This window comes from Boleophthalmus pectinirostris, unplaced genomic scaffold (genome assembly GCF_026225935.1).
Source record: "Boleophthalmus pectinirostris isolate CB_2022bp ecotype Guang Dong unplaced genomic scaffold, ASM2622593v1 HiC_scaffold_19, whole genome shotgun sequence".
Taxonomy (NCBI): domain Eukaryota; kingdom Metazoa; phylum Chordata; class Actinopteri; order Gobiiformes; family Gobiidae; genus Boleophthalmus; species Boleophthalmus pectinirostris.
In genome coordinates this window covers 35,850,037-35,865,222 of record NW_026571140.1, presented here as the reverse complement: position 1 = coordinate 35,865,222, position 15,186 = coordinate 35,850,037, and the positions used below count along the sequence as shown (strand labels likewise).

At 38.6% G+C, this 15,186-nt stretch overlaps 1 protein-coding gene across 1 annotated transcript in view; it reads right to left on the bottom strand.

Moving 5' to 3' along the window:
- kifc3 (kinesin family member C3) overlaps positions 1–14,627 on the bottom strand; it is a 95,324-nt gene extending 80,697 nt beyond the window's left edge. The window contains exon 1 of the mRNA XM_020923327.2: positions 14,334–14,627. The gene's annotated coding sequence lies outside the window, so the exon portion shown is untranslated. The remainder of the gene's footprint in view (positions 1–14,333) is intronic.
- Positions 14,628–15,186: the final 559 nt, after the last annotated feature.

The following is a 15,186-nucleotide window of genomic DNA, read 5'->3' as shown; positions in this document are numbered from 1 at the left end:
GAAACCCAGACATGACAAGCTGTTTAGCAGGTTTCACATACAAATACACATGTACACAGAATATTCTAGTGTTTGCAGAGTCAGGTATATTGCAGAAGTTATTGCGGACTTTATGATTTGCTTATTGCGACAATTCAAATAGAGATTTCTATTTGATTGCCGCCCTTGCAGCTTTGTATTATATCTTTATTGACAGTGGGCGGACGCCTGTTTCTGTGGTTAAATGTGATTGTGTCTCAAAAGGTGTGAATGTTATGACTGGAAGGGCATCTGACTTTAACACCAGATTGCCCATGATAAAAAAAAGGCATAAAGAAATTACAAAAAAGATAATATGTTGAATATGTTTACACTCCAAAAAGCTGTTCTTTAATCAAACAGGAATAAATGCATGTATGTGGAATAGGGATGTAAAGATATCCAAATCTCTCGGTACGATATTTTCACGATATACATGTCACGGTTCGATATTTATTGCGATATTTTGTGGAGACTAACAAAATTGTGAACGTTTTCCTTTTAAAATGCAAGACTTTGGTTCTGTCATAATCCAAAGAATTAAGATTTGAAAGTGTTTGTAACAATTATTTCTTCATGTAATTGGCACTGAAGCAGAGCAAAGCATCATGGTCTATGTAGCTCCATTTGTTTTTGTACCTGTATTGCTGCACTATAACTTAAGAGACTTTTAATTCAATATATTGTGATGGTCCATGATATTATTGTGAGACTTTTGATGATAACATATCACAATATTTCAGTTATTGTTACATCCCCAAAGTGGAACAATAATTTCCAAAGTAAACTACACTATTTTGTTACTTAAGAAAAAGAACAGACAGTAGAGCCAAAAAAAAAAACCCTCAAATAAAAGTATCACATGAAAAAAAAAAAAAAAAAGTATTCAAATACCTGTTTAAAAATTTACTTGGAGTAAAAGTATTTTGTGCAGGTTCACAATCTAATAAAGCTTCAAATGTAGTGATTCTGATTAACAAAATTCAGCAAAATTCATTCACAGAAACAACTGAAGCAATGTTTTTTTTTTCTAGCTCAAACTATGAGCATATGAACAATATGCCCCCAGCTTTTTCAGTAGGTCTATAATGCTAAAATAATACTAAAAAAAAAAAACAACTTTGTACTTTCTTCCACTATCAACAGAAACATGTGCGATGTCCAAGCTCTAAATCAGGACTTAAAATAGTTTTTAACTTTCCATAACTTGGATTATAATCACCAGAAGCACAAGAGAAAAGGTGAGGGGCTGGGTCAGAGCAGAAGAGTGAGCGGGGCAGACGGCTCCGCAGACAGACACCGGATTTTTAGTGAAATCAACTTGTGAACACATGAAGACTCGAGAGGAAGCGGATAAGCGCTGTGGCCCTGATTGCTTTTTCCTAAACAAGAAAGACCTCGTCAGCACCACAATTGGCTGTAGCCCTGTCGATTAAAATGCACATGCCTAAAAGCCGATATATTTAGTGATGTAAAAATTCTGACTCAAAACGATCATCTATAAATATAAAATAAATTCAGCATGTTGAACAAGCGCAGGTGACTGACGTGACTCTGGAGGTGCGTTCAGGGGCAGTACGGCATCACAGAGACAGGCAAATTACTCCACAGATAAATACAAGAACATTTATCCGTCTGTAAATTGGATTAAATTGACATAATATAGACGGCCCACATTGGTAAGATTATGGCCGATATGTCTCCAAGTGCTCATATCGGCCAATAATACTGACCAACCGATATATCAGTCGGCCCTACTCTCAATATTATGATTTTTGGCACAGTCCAACTATGGAACATTCTAGACCAAACATGTCAAACTCAGGCCCGGGGGTAAAATTTGGAATGCAATATAATTATATTTGGCCCGTGAGATCATGTCAAATATGTATTAGAGCTGGCCCACCGGCTAGAGATAGACTATAGAGACATTATTTATTTAAAATTTTGTTACTATTTTATATTCAATGTTTAAGTAAAACTATTATTAAACATTAATTTTAATAACATTTAACATATCTCGAAAGAAGAGAAAATTTTTCAATAAATATTTAGTTTGGCCGACGATTTAGTCAGAGTTTTAAATTTTGGCCCTCCGTGAATTTGAGTTTGACACCCCTGAACCCCTGAACAGACAAAGCATTAATCCTCAACTAAATGTTATGCAATGCTAATTTAACAGAGTTTGTGTAATCATATCTAACCACATGCAAATCTGCAAGACTTTTTTAAAACTGTGGCATCTGATTTTCCATAGTTTACAACATGACTCAATCGGATTTTGTCACATAGATCTGCTTTTACAATCGATTTTATGGAGAAAATTTATTTACTCAGTTAAATTGGGTAATGCAGATTTAATGTAATCTTAAACTGGATCTTGATGTTAAATAATGAAAGAAGTTGCGGTAGCAGAAAACAGCTGGTACGTCGATACTAACTCCTGTTTATCTGCTAGAGATAACATTCTTCAGCAGGTTTCTGAGTTAATATTTAAACACCACACATTAGACCGGACACTCAGGAGCTCAGTTAGGCCACTATAGCCCAGCCGATAATGTATAATTTCCTCCTCACAGTCCTGGAGTCGTGTTTCATTCACACATGTGGACAGACTTGTGTGTGAATGAAACAAAACACAACTCCAGGTCTGTTTGTGAGGAGGTAAAAACATTATAACGTGGCTTTAAAGTTCACAAGAGTTATCAATTTTATGTAAAAAGTTCAACGAACCTCAGTAAATACGTTGGTTTAAAACTGGATAAGTAAGTACCAATTTTCCATCACGACTTTCTAATGCATTTATGGACTAAGCCTGGACTAAGCCTGGGCTAAAACTGGACCAAGTGTGGACAAAGCGTGCACAAACCTTGGACTACCATGGATTAACCTTGGATTAACCTTGGATAAATTTTAGATTAACCTTGGATTAACCTTGGTCTGACCTTAGGCTAACCTTAGACTAACCCTGGATTAACCCTGGATTAATTTTGGACTAACCCTGGACTAACCCTGGACTATACCTGTACTAAATCTCATACAAAACAGGACCAAACTTGTCCAAAACACGACTCAAATTTCTGAGTCTAAACCAGAACTAAACAGACTTCAACTTCCTGTGTCACAATCAGATCAGACAGAAGAACAACTGGATTCTCTGTCTTAAAACCCGTCTGTTTTTTCCTGTGATAAAGTCACTCGGCCCATCTCAGTAACAGCTGAACTATCTGGCAACCCGGAGGAAACAGAGGCTCCAGTGTTAAACCTGGCATCCCTGGAATTTAATCATGTACGATAGTGATAGCACTGCTTCGTGACAAATATTTCACAGGAATTAAAATAAAATCAAGCCTTTAGTTAGAAAAAAACATTGGGAGGATAAAAGTAATGCAATGCAAATTGGTTGATACTTCATATTTAACTTTCAAATAATTTGCTCTTGCTACTTATTAGTTTGCAATCAAATAATACTGACAAAAAATGAAGAATTGACGATGATTGTGAAGAAATGTGCAGTTAAATCTCATTTTGAGCAAAGCATTGATGAACTTTTTTATGTAATTAATTTCCTTTTATCAATAACTCTTTTAGCGGAGAAAATAAGTCCAGCGGAATTAATTTATTGTTACCATTTATATTTTTAATCTTTGTCATTATATTTATTGTGATGTGTGAGCTACTGTGTCCAAATAATCATTAATCTAATCATTAGACGCGCTCTTAAGCCTCCAACCCCATCAAAAAACAACCGTGCGCCCAGCAATCCAGAGCGCCCTATACACAAATCCACTCGGGTGTCCCAGCACGACTTCAGTAAACTACAAAGCCGCACCACCCGCAGAACATGCAAACACGCACAGAGCAGACAGCGACCGTGCAGCGAAAAACACCCACAGACACACTCATCACTCCACGCCGACGAGGAACGGAGGAACGAACCGAAAAAGTGAGTGCAATGTGCCACTTCTAGACACAACTGAACAACTGAGTCACTGTGAACACGCCGACAATCCAGCGGTCCCAGACAGCACCCTCCCTACACGCCACAACTGAACAAAGCCCAGAGTCACCGTGAACGCACCAAACAAAGTCCCACTGACCCATCCAACTGTTGTGTTTCGTTTAAAGTCTGGGGTGGTTTATTTGTGAAAAAAGTTCGACCATTTAATGCGCCTTATAATCCGGAGCACCTAATAGCCCGGAAAATACGGTACTCAAATAAAAAACTCGAAACTCAGCGATCAATCAGCGGATGGCGGATGGGTGCAGTTTTGAAAATCGGTCAAAAACCATGGGGACAAATGGACAGCGGACGGATGATGAGTTTTGTGACGCAGTTGTGGATGAAAAATAGCCCATCCGCGCATCTCTACAACTTTTGAATCAATGGACAAGCACGTCAACTGAGCTACTGTCATGTGCTGTGTCTTTAACATTAATAATAACCTATAAAAGATTGCTAATGGATTTCAAAAATAAGTTCTGTTTAACGTAAAGACATTCCCCAAAAGGATTAGTTGCATTCATCTACACTGCCCACCTTTTTTAGAAACCTTCTGAGAATGCAGAGGTTCTGTTTTGGTCATTTTCACTGTGAGCGGTTTGACCTGACGACACTCCATCTCAGTCCAGTGAACCTGGAAACTTTTTTTTAAACAACACTGCATCACTTTCACACTCAAGTGGAATGGAAAATGTCAAATGTTGCACACATTTATGAATCTCCAGGTCAGATCTGTGGAGAGGCGACCCCACTCACAGTAAGAAAGGATGTTTTTTTAAAGATATTTTTGAGCGCTTAAACATCTGTAGTTGAATAAATACAAAACAGACTATTTTAATATCATACTGTGGACAATTTGAACTAAAGTATTAACATCTTGAGGTTGCGGAGCCCCCAGAAAAGTTACACAATGTACCTTTAAAATAATTACCTCGACTACAGATACTAAAACACAAGCCAAAACACTTTATGTAAACAAAGACATCAAAGTTATTAAATCAAAATGTCAAAAGCGTATACTCATTTCTCAGGTTAAAAATGTATTCAGAAACCATAATGTACAATAGAAATAATCTCGTTGACTAATAATAAATAATCGCTGACTAAGGCTAAAATAATTATTAGCTGTCACACTTTAAATACAGCTTCGTCCTGAACCCTGGACCACAGTCTGTAGTTTTAAAACACTGAAACATTTAAAGATGGCGGAGTCCCGAGGAGCAGCAGAAATCTGTTTTCTCTTTGAGATTTATCACTTTTTCCGGTTCCAGCCGTTTGGGACAGACACTTCACAACTTCCTGCGTTTTCCTGCGAACAGTCTGAGCAAGAGGAGAGCAGCTAAAACACCAGCCAGAACTGTACAGCTACAAAAGAACTGTTAAACTCAAACAAATCAAAATCATAATTTGAATGGACGCATTTAACAAATCTGGCTGCATTTTCTGAATTACCATAATTTCCTCACATAAAAACCTAGTGCCACCTAGTGCCTCCACTCAATTTAATTTCTCTCCAGCAACTAGGTCAGGAATCATATTTTGATTCCTGACCTAGTTGCTAATAGACGGTTCGCAAAAACAGCAGAAGTGCAAGTTCGGGCAGCAGCCAATCAGCAAAGAGCCATATATTCAGTGTTGTCAACGATTTCCAAGATCGAGGATTTAAAGCCGGAATAAAGAGAATGTTTGGTGGATTTCATCAAGAGGAAAGACGTTATTGCCCTTCTTCCTACTGGATTTGTGAAAAGCTTAATATACCAGTTATCCCTGTTAGCGGCACATTATATACGTCACGAGCAAACAGCAGCAGTTGGTTAAATGATAAATAGTCAGACGGTTTATACGAACTTAAACGAAGTAAAAGCGACTGATGAATCAGGCTACCGTTTTGGTGCAGCCACAGCAAAAGCTCTGTCCCCCCTGAGCTTCCGGCTGGTCTTTGGCTCTTTGGTCAGCCGACCTGAGAGACCGTGACCAGGCCACTTGGATATGTGCTCCTAAAACCGATACATATCCGATCATTTGACATGTGACTTCTGTCTGAACGGCCAGATCACATTCATCCCACCTACACGTCAGAATCTGAGTCTCGTCAATGGAGGGAAAGCGAGGTTAAAAGTGTATTAATATTTGGGGGGATCGCTGTATTCAGGCCAAATTGGAGGAGTCTTATCGTTTTTAAAATGATTGCCAAAGAAATGGTCGAGCACGATTACATGCGGTCCTAGCTCCAAAGTCAAAAGAAAATAAAGAACCTGTCAGCCAAATACAAGGAGGATAAAAACTCAAACAAATGAAGCGGATGTGGATGTGTAACCTGTACATTTTAAGAAGAACTGGACCATATTTTGGGAGATAAGCCCAGTGTTTAGGTGACTTCCATAAACACTAAGCACGCTTGCCTCTAATGTGCATGCGGGACACTTTTGGGGGGTTTAAAGTTCACACTGGAGATCACATACAAGTCGAATTTAACTGGAAATGTGAACGACCTCGCAAAAAAATTTGATTTCACAAAAAAATCCCCAATTGAGCATTAAGCCCTGCAGTGTGAACATAGCTTATTTGTCTTTAAAAGGTCCACTGTGTAACTTCTCTGGAGGGAATCCATAACCCGTTTGTCTCCATGGAGATGTTAATGCTTTCGTTTAAACTATCCACAGTATGGCATTAAACTAATCTGCCTTAAATTTATTCAACTACAGGTGTTTTTATCGCTCAAAAACATCTTAAAAAACATGAATTCTTACTGTGAGTGTGGTCGCCTCTCCACAAATGTAACCTGTAGTTTGGTTTTGCAAGTCTCCATGGAGATTTTTAAGTCTATTGTTATATTGTGGAACATTCTCGGCACATCTTCCTGGAAACAAGCAGCAGAAAAGTTACACAATGCACCTTTAATAATAAGATCTTCATGCAAACAGTACAGAGTGGATTTATTTTGACCCAAAGAGCTTCTTATATAATATATCTGAACAGGAGCAAGGCAATTTTGCGACATGCATGAGGAAACAAAGAAAGAAAACATTCAAACACAACAGTGCTTCTTTTTATTAGATGTTTGAATAGTACAAAAAGAAGAGAAGAGCAGAGTAGACATAAAGCGGTGTGGCTGTCCCTGCTGCTGTTGGGCTGCTGGGTGTGTCCGACCACGACTGAAGAAAGAAATCTAAAAATAAAATGTTTTGTCTTTTTCTGGGACTCTGAGGTGGAGCAGCGGGAAGCACATCCTAAACATATAATCACCCCTCGGAGCCATAAAGGAAAGTTTAGACCAGGTTTAAAGGGCCTATATTACACAAAATTGACTCTCGTGAGCTTTAAGTCATTATAATGTTGTCTCCTCGTCAAAAACAGACTTGGAGTTGTGTTTTTTTTCATTCACGCAGGTTTGAGTAACTCTTTATTAGTCTGTTTTCATCTCCAAAGCTCAAAATGCTCTGTTCCATCTTGTGTGCAATGTGTAACTTGTCCGGTAGAGGGTCTGTCACCTGCTCGTCTCTGCGGAGATGTGCCTAGAATGTTCCACAATATAACTATAAACTTAAGAATCTCCATGGAGGCTTGCAAAACCAAATTACACGTTCAATTTGTGGAGAGGCAACCCAAAATTCACAGTAAAATTTATGCTTTTTAAGATATTTTTGAGCAATAGAAGTAGTACGTATACACTAGTACGTATTCGAGTCCTTTTCGTTGCGGATGCAGTGTTCGTCCACACTAATCCAATAGAAAATGGCTCCAGAGAGGAAACAAGCTGGTGCCGCCAGCTCCTACGAATTCATCGGAGTACAGATCTGATCCAGCACCATGTGGACGCCTGAAAACGTTGATACACTGATGTAGGTCTATGCACGTGAAGTATTTCACCGCCAAAACGCTAAAAGGCTAGAATATATGTCCACTCATATATACGGTCTGTGTGTACGACCTACAAACGTATAATCTCTGAAAAGTTTAACATGAACCATCTCCAACGCGACAAACACAGAACAGACTCACCATCAGCAGAACACCCCTCTGTCACAGAAGCAACACTCATTCCACTGAGTCGTGTCCTTTAGTTCGACAGAAGCTGAACCGCATCAGCGCACAATAGCGAGCTGATTTTTGAGCGCTCAGTTTATGCAAATGTGGTTTTAAGTTTCGTTTCTGTAAAGTGTAAACAAATATGCTCAAAGCTGTGCGGAGAGGGAAGGCTTATGGACACAGAAACAACGCAAATACAGTGATACGGTGATTCGTTTCAGTGTAAAACATAGCCTTAGTTTAATGCCATACTGCGGACAATTTAAACCAAAGCATTAACATCTACATGGAAACAAACAGGTTGCGGACCCTCTCCAGAAATGTTACACGGTGCACCTTAAACGGCTACTTTTTACCTTTTGTTCAGTAGAGATTGGCAAATCCAGGGCTGAACTTATCCAAATGATTCTAGTGAAGGTGTGTGGAGTTTAAAAACACAGTAGAGTTCTTCCTATATTACCACATGACATCACAAGGTGGAACGGAGTATTTTATGTTTGAGAGAAGAACTCAGCCTAAACATGCAGAGTTTGTGTTTTAAACATAAATGAATGAAACAAAACACAACTCCAGGTTTGTTTCTGATGAGGAAATATTATAACATAGATCAGAAAATTGTGTAAAATATATAAAATAAAGGGAGGTTTTCGTTATTAAATTTAAATAACATTCGAATGGTCGAAATTAGGAAACAGAAATGCTGTAATTATTAAGTCAAATAGTCTGTCCACTGCAAAGAAATACCTAAGACCCCCCAAAAAAGACACCAAAAGACCCCAAAAAAAAAAGTCTTAAAGTGCGTGTTCCGGATATTTATGATTCTCAAACTTTGATTTAATTTGGTGGGATTATAATTTTTGTAAATATAAATTATAGTTTTGCACAAATTGAGAAGCAGATTGAGAAGAAAAGTTGAAAAATATGTTGAAAATTACAAGAAGTAGAGAATTCGAAACATACTGACGATCACAGTAATACAACAGTAATTCAGTCCAAAAGGTCGGCACAATTTACACATAAGAAACAATTTTTTCTTTACTTAAAATATGATTTCAACTAAATAAAACAGTATTTTCTTGTATTTGTCAGTTAATAATGTCCGTGTACATTAGGAGTTTTGGGGATGTCAAGATTTCCAAACAGGAAGTAAAATTTTAAACCTAAAAATGGCCAAATTTAAAAGTGAGTGTGAATGTTTCTGCAAAAATCTTAAATATTATGATCACAATAGCTAAGAAAAACACTGCGTAAGACTGGTCGATCCTCAAGGTTAAAAGGAAAAGAACAGTCAGTGGTTGATGAGTCATTGGGGTGAATTTAACATCCTCGACTTTTCCTTCTGTCATTTGACCAAAACTGACGTAACTGAGCCGCAATAGGTCTGAAGATACATTTATATATTTTTTCCTTTATAAAAACATTGCTCCAGGAAGTCTTTTGCAATTTTATGGAATAAATTGAGGGATAGACTAAGTACATCTCAATATTAGTTCAAAGTTGATAAGTTTTATGAAGGCCAAACATTATCAAACAGGAACAAAACTAAGATAATTTTAATTGAATTATCTCCTTGGGGTGTTTAAAACGGAAGTATTTGACCAAAATAAATCTGCAGTGTGTAACTTTTCCAGTGAAGAGTCTGTCATATGCCTGGAATGTTTCACAGTATGACATTAAACCGGTCTATCTTCATGGAGACCAAACCAGACCAAACCAGAACCAGACCAAGTTACAGGTCAGATCTGTGGAGAGACGACCCCGCTCACAGTCAGAATATCTGTTTTTCTAGGTATTTTTGAGCTGTAAAACCACCTGAAATTGAATAAATGTAGAGTAGAGATTTTTAATATACTGTGGGGAACATTCCAAGCAGAGGAATGGCGTATCCACAGAAACAAGCAGGTGAAGGACCCCCAAACAAAAAGTTACATAGTGCACCTTTAATCTACATTTTATTGGCAGATATTGATCATTTGAACCATCCTTCAATGTTAAGGCTGGTTTTTATTTCTGTGTAGGGCCTTGGCTCAGGTGAGAGCTCATGTCTTGACACGGACCTGAACCATATAAGCTTCTGCGGAGCTCATCAGGGTCCAGGTGCATTACAGAAATCTAAACTATTTAATTTGAATTAAGTATTATTATTTTATTTACTCATGTTCATTTTAATCGACAAACCGAATGTAGGTTGCTGTGCGTAGCGTAGAGTGACCAAACAGGGGTCCGTACATGTGTCTCTCTGCACTCAGAAGGAGCGAGCAGACACAGTCGGTAAGTCTGCAACATGCTGAAGTGCAAATGCGTATTTAACGATGACTTGTACAAGAAATTCCACGCTTTTCGTTGTGGTCGGGACAAGTGGGAGGCCATGTGCACAGTGCACAAAGCAGCACATATGTTTCGTTGTCCAGTGGGAAAAAGTTCACCAGGACACCGAAAACATGAAAAAGCTTTGCCAGATGACAGTCGCTCAATGTCAATGACGAGGTCCCACTCTCACCCCCCGTACGGTGTCCTGGTTTTGACAAATGCAAATATGGTCACACTAACCTGTATTCCATTGAGTCATGTCGCATCAGCGCACAAGAGCTGTTTTTGTTCCCTTCACTTAGTTTATGCAAATTACCCAGGCTGTTTTAAGTTTCGTTTCTGTGAGAGTTGCGCAAATCTTATAATCTCAAACGGGTTTATATGTAGTAAAGATGAATTTATTTATGCAGATTAGTAGTGCAGATAGTAATAATAATGATGATCATTTTAATATAAAAAAACGTTAATGATTAATCGATAATCGATCGTTAATTCTCCCGACGATCAATTAAGAAAATTTTATTGAATGCCCATCCCTAATAATAATAAACAATCATATTAGGCTCAGACGCAAACATTTCTGTACCAAACTTTAACTGTTCCAAGCTTTTTTAAATCAGATGTCTGTGTAGTCTTCGTGAAGCAGCCAATCACAGCCCTTGCATTTGGCGGAAGTTGCAGAAGGAGACTAGTATACACACACGGACCACTGAGGGATTACACAGATAAGTCCACATGGTAATATAAACGAAAGTACTGTATTTTCTGGGCTATTAGACGCGCTCTTAAGCCTCTAAATGCATAAAAAAAACGACTGCGCACCCCGCAATCCAGAGCGCCCTATACACGAATCCACTCGCGCGTCCCAGCACGACTTCAGTAAACTACAAAGCCGCACCACCCGCAGCGCAAAGACACACGGAGCAGACAGCGACCGCACAGCGAAAAACACCCACAGACACATTCATCACTCCACACTGACGAGGAAAGGAACGAAGGAACGAACCGAAAAAAGCGAGTCCAATGTGCCACTTCTAGAGGCACAACTGAACAACTGAGTCACTGCGAACACGCCGACAATCCAGCGGTCCCAGACAGCACCCTCCCTACACGCTACAACTGAACAAAGCCCAGAGTCACCGTGAACGTGCCAAACAAAGTCCAACTGACCCATCCAACTGTTGTGTTTCGTTTAAAGTCCAGTGCGGTTTATTTGTGAAAAAAGTTTGAAAATAGACCATTTAATGACAGTGCTTCTTATAATCCAGAGCGCCTAATAGCCCGGAAAATACGGTACTATGATTTAGTGTTGTAAATCACATTCTATCTCTAATTATCATCGTGGTATCAAATTCAGTATTGGAGTATCAAGTCTACTCCTTAGTAACGAAATAGAGTTTGAAATTTTAGCACCGTGGCAACACAAACAGGAGAGGAGAATTATGTAAACTGAACAAGAACCTTTTCATTGTGAGGCGGGAGAAGCAGCCAACACAGCAACGAAAGCATCTATTTACAGTTTATACATTTCAAATTAAAAACAGATAAGGTAATGCAGTACAACAGTTAAATATAGTACATTACGGTTGGATTATCAGCCAGTTCCTCATGTTCTTGTAAAGTTTTGTGAGTTTGTGCGTTTGTGTGTGTGTCTGTTTGTGCTTTTGGTCAGGCAAATATTACAGAGCATGAAGATCTGCAGATAGGCACAGTTGTTATTTGCACCAAGGAAACCAATAACAGGAGTTTAATGGAGCATATTTACAGAAGGTTTTTAAAGCCACAGTATGTCACTTTTTTTTTTAGCAAATGGACTAAAATAGGGCAAATAGGTTTATCATTTCGGTTGTGCGTTGAAAACCATGCATTCTTAACGTGATTGGGCTTGAGTCTGGATCATTGTTGCACTGTTTTCCAATTATCTCTTGTAAAAAGCTAAGATTTTAGATTTTATTACTTATTTATCCATTTTCTTTTTACTTGTACAAACACATTTATATAATTATGTCTTATCTGACACCTGTCTCTTGCTCTTTTTTGCTACTTATTTAGAATTTATTGTTACCATTTATATTTTTGCTCTTTGTTATTATATTATATTGTGATGTGTGAGGTACTGTGTCTAAATAATTTCACTTGTGGTTCAATAATGTTAGTCTAAGTCTAATCTTCGAATAGTCAACTGAGAGGTACAGGGTTCCTTTCTGCAAAAATAACAACATGGACTGACTGTGCAGATGTATGGAGCCTGATTATATATTGTCCAGTTCTACAGGTTTTCCCTTTTCTCTTTTGTTATGAGGAGACAAATGATCTGATCTCCACAAATCTGACTTAACTGGCTTGGAGCAGGACCTAATCCTGCATGTTTACATAGAAATGCTGTTATTTTGGCTATAATATTCCACACTATGACATAACACCTATATCTGGGGAATGTTTGAAAGTATTGAAAGTAGAGGTGTAACTATAACCAAAATATATATCATAATATCTTGGGCCATCACAATATATCGAATCACAAGTTCCTTTGATTAAATTCATTGTTATGGTGCAGCAATAGCTAAAAAAAAAACAGATGGAACTACATCGACCATGATCCTTTGCTCCGTTTTGGTGCAAACCACATGACGAAATCACAGTTCGAAGCACTTTTAAACGTTAGTTATTTGAATTAAGTCTTGTCAAGGCATTTTAAGAGAAAACAGTAGCATATGCACAATTCAATTAGCCTCCACAAAATATCACAATAAATATCGTACCGAGAGATGTATATCGTGAAAATATCGTAATGTGAGATTTGGATATTGTTACATCTCTAATTGAAAAATATCAAAATATCGATATATCGTATCATTTAATGTGATGATACAGTATCAATATAGTGGGCTGCTGTATCGATATATTACCAACAGTATTTTTTGGTGTATTTTACTTAATTATTTTGTTACAGCGCTACAGTTTTGTTGCTTGATTAGTGGAAGGCATCTCGTTTATGCAACACATTTGACATAATCACTGTTTTGATGATTAAAATGGGCGTGTTTCATATTAAACCACTTCTTGTGCAAAGTTAACAATGACTTTTAATACCACAGCCATGATTTAGCCTTTACTTTTTATTGCACTGTATGGAAAGTGCACTGTATCAAGGTATGTATCGTATCAGCAACTTCTTAACGATACCCAGCCCTAATTGAAAGTGCTTTAAACTTTACATTTCCATGGAATTACACAGTTTATGCACCACTGCCTGAAAGTTACATAATGAATCTTTCAATGCAGCAATTTATTAGAAAACAGTTTTATGTGTTGCTGCAAATTAGATCCAGATGTTTTTTTTTTGTCTCTGTACTGAATAATGTCATTACTGGGTCAGGAAAAATATAGTATAGGCTATGTGGTGTACACTATAAAATACAAGAAAAAACTGTGCCCAAATATAGACTACAAACGCTTTCCCCGTGTAATCCTTGGCTTCCTGACTTTTCAAATGGACATTGTTCCAAACCAATCCCGGCGCCTCCTCCGGTAAAGCGGGAAAAGTTTCACCTCACTCGTGACGCTGCTTCATTACTGTAACCACGTCCAAATTATAGGCTTTCCTTCACACTGACACGTCAATACACACAGTTCAGACATGGACACGAAGCTGCAGCCTTTCAATCAGCATCACTATAGAAAGCAACACGTGTGCGCGAGCCCAGGTGAGGCATTGTTCCCGATCAAAACCGCTGCGTAAAAGGCACAGAAAGGGGGCTTTGAAGCGATGGAAACTGCTGGACCGCTGCATGAAAAGGACGCCCACAAAACAAGCGAAATTGCATTGTTTGTCACGTTCAACCAGTAACAATTGAGCGACAGTGGCTCGGCGATATGTTTCAGGCACAAAAACGCAATGACGAGAGCGTAAAGATAAACCAAACCGTGCGTAATTGCCCAAAAATAAGTTGGAAGTTTAAGTTTGCCTTACCCCGTTTCAAAGACTCCTCTCCCGGGTCTTCCTTCTGTACTTTCCGGTCACTTTTCCGCGATAAATCCAGAGAAATTCACTCCAACAAAACACGCACGAAAAAAACAACGACTCAAACTTGTACGTAGAGTCTGGGTTTGGTGCTGACAGCGGCTAATTCCCAGTTTTATAGCCGTGAAAGAGGCTCGTTTCTTGGGAGAAGTGAAGTCTGAGAGGCGGTCGGTGGTGCCAAAAGTGTGACAGTGCTGCGGTGGTGCTGCGTTCACAGAGCGACCGGAGTGGAGGAATTCACAAGTGCTGGGACAAAGCGTATGGGCGGAAAAAACGCGGTGAATTTATGGACATGGGCGTGGGTTGGATCTGTGGGAATGTAACGAGAGCGCATTAAACACGACACACATGCTTTGAGTTTATATGGAAATGTGCCTGTATGGTGGGCCTATGGAAAAGTAGTAGCCTATTCATTTTAGCAGTGTTATTGTGCATAAGTTAAAAATAATATAAATGGCACGAGCTAAATATGACATACAGAGGTGGGTGAAGTAGATTGTAAGTAAGTAAGAGTACTGTAACTGCAGAATAATATTACTAAAGTAGAAGTAGCCTAGAAGGTATTAGGCCCGGTTAATAGTAGTGTTGTAGTCAAGACAACACTAATCGAGACCAAAACCATTCAGAGACCACAGGGTCCCGAGACCAGGACAAGACCAAGACCTCTGAGAGTCAAGTCCGAGACAAGACCAAGACTTTTAACCCTCTATGTGTCTATGTGATCCCTCTCCTCGGGGTCACATAGACCAGGCGAGAAAAGTCGAGAAAATTAATTTTTGGGTCTGACATCCCCAAGAGAGCG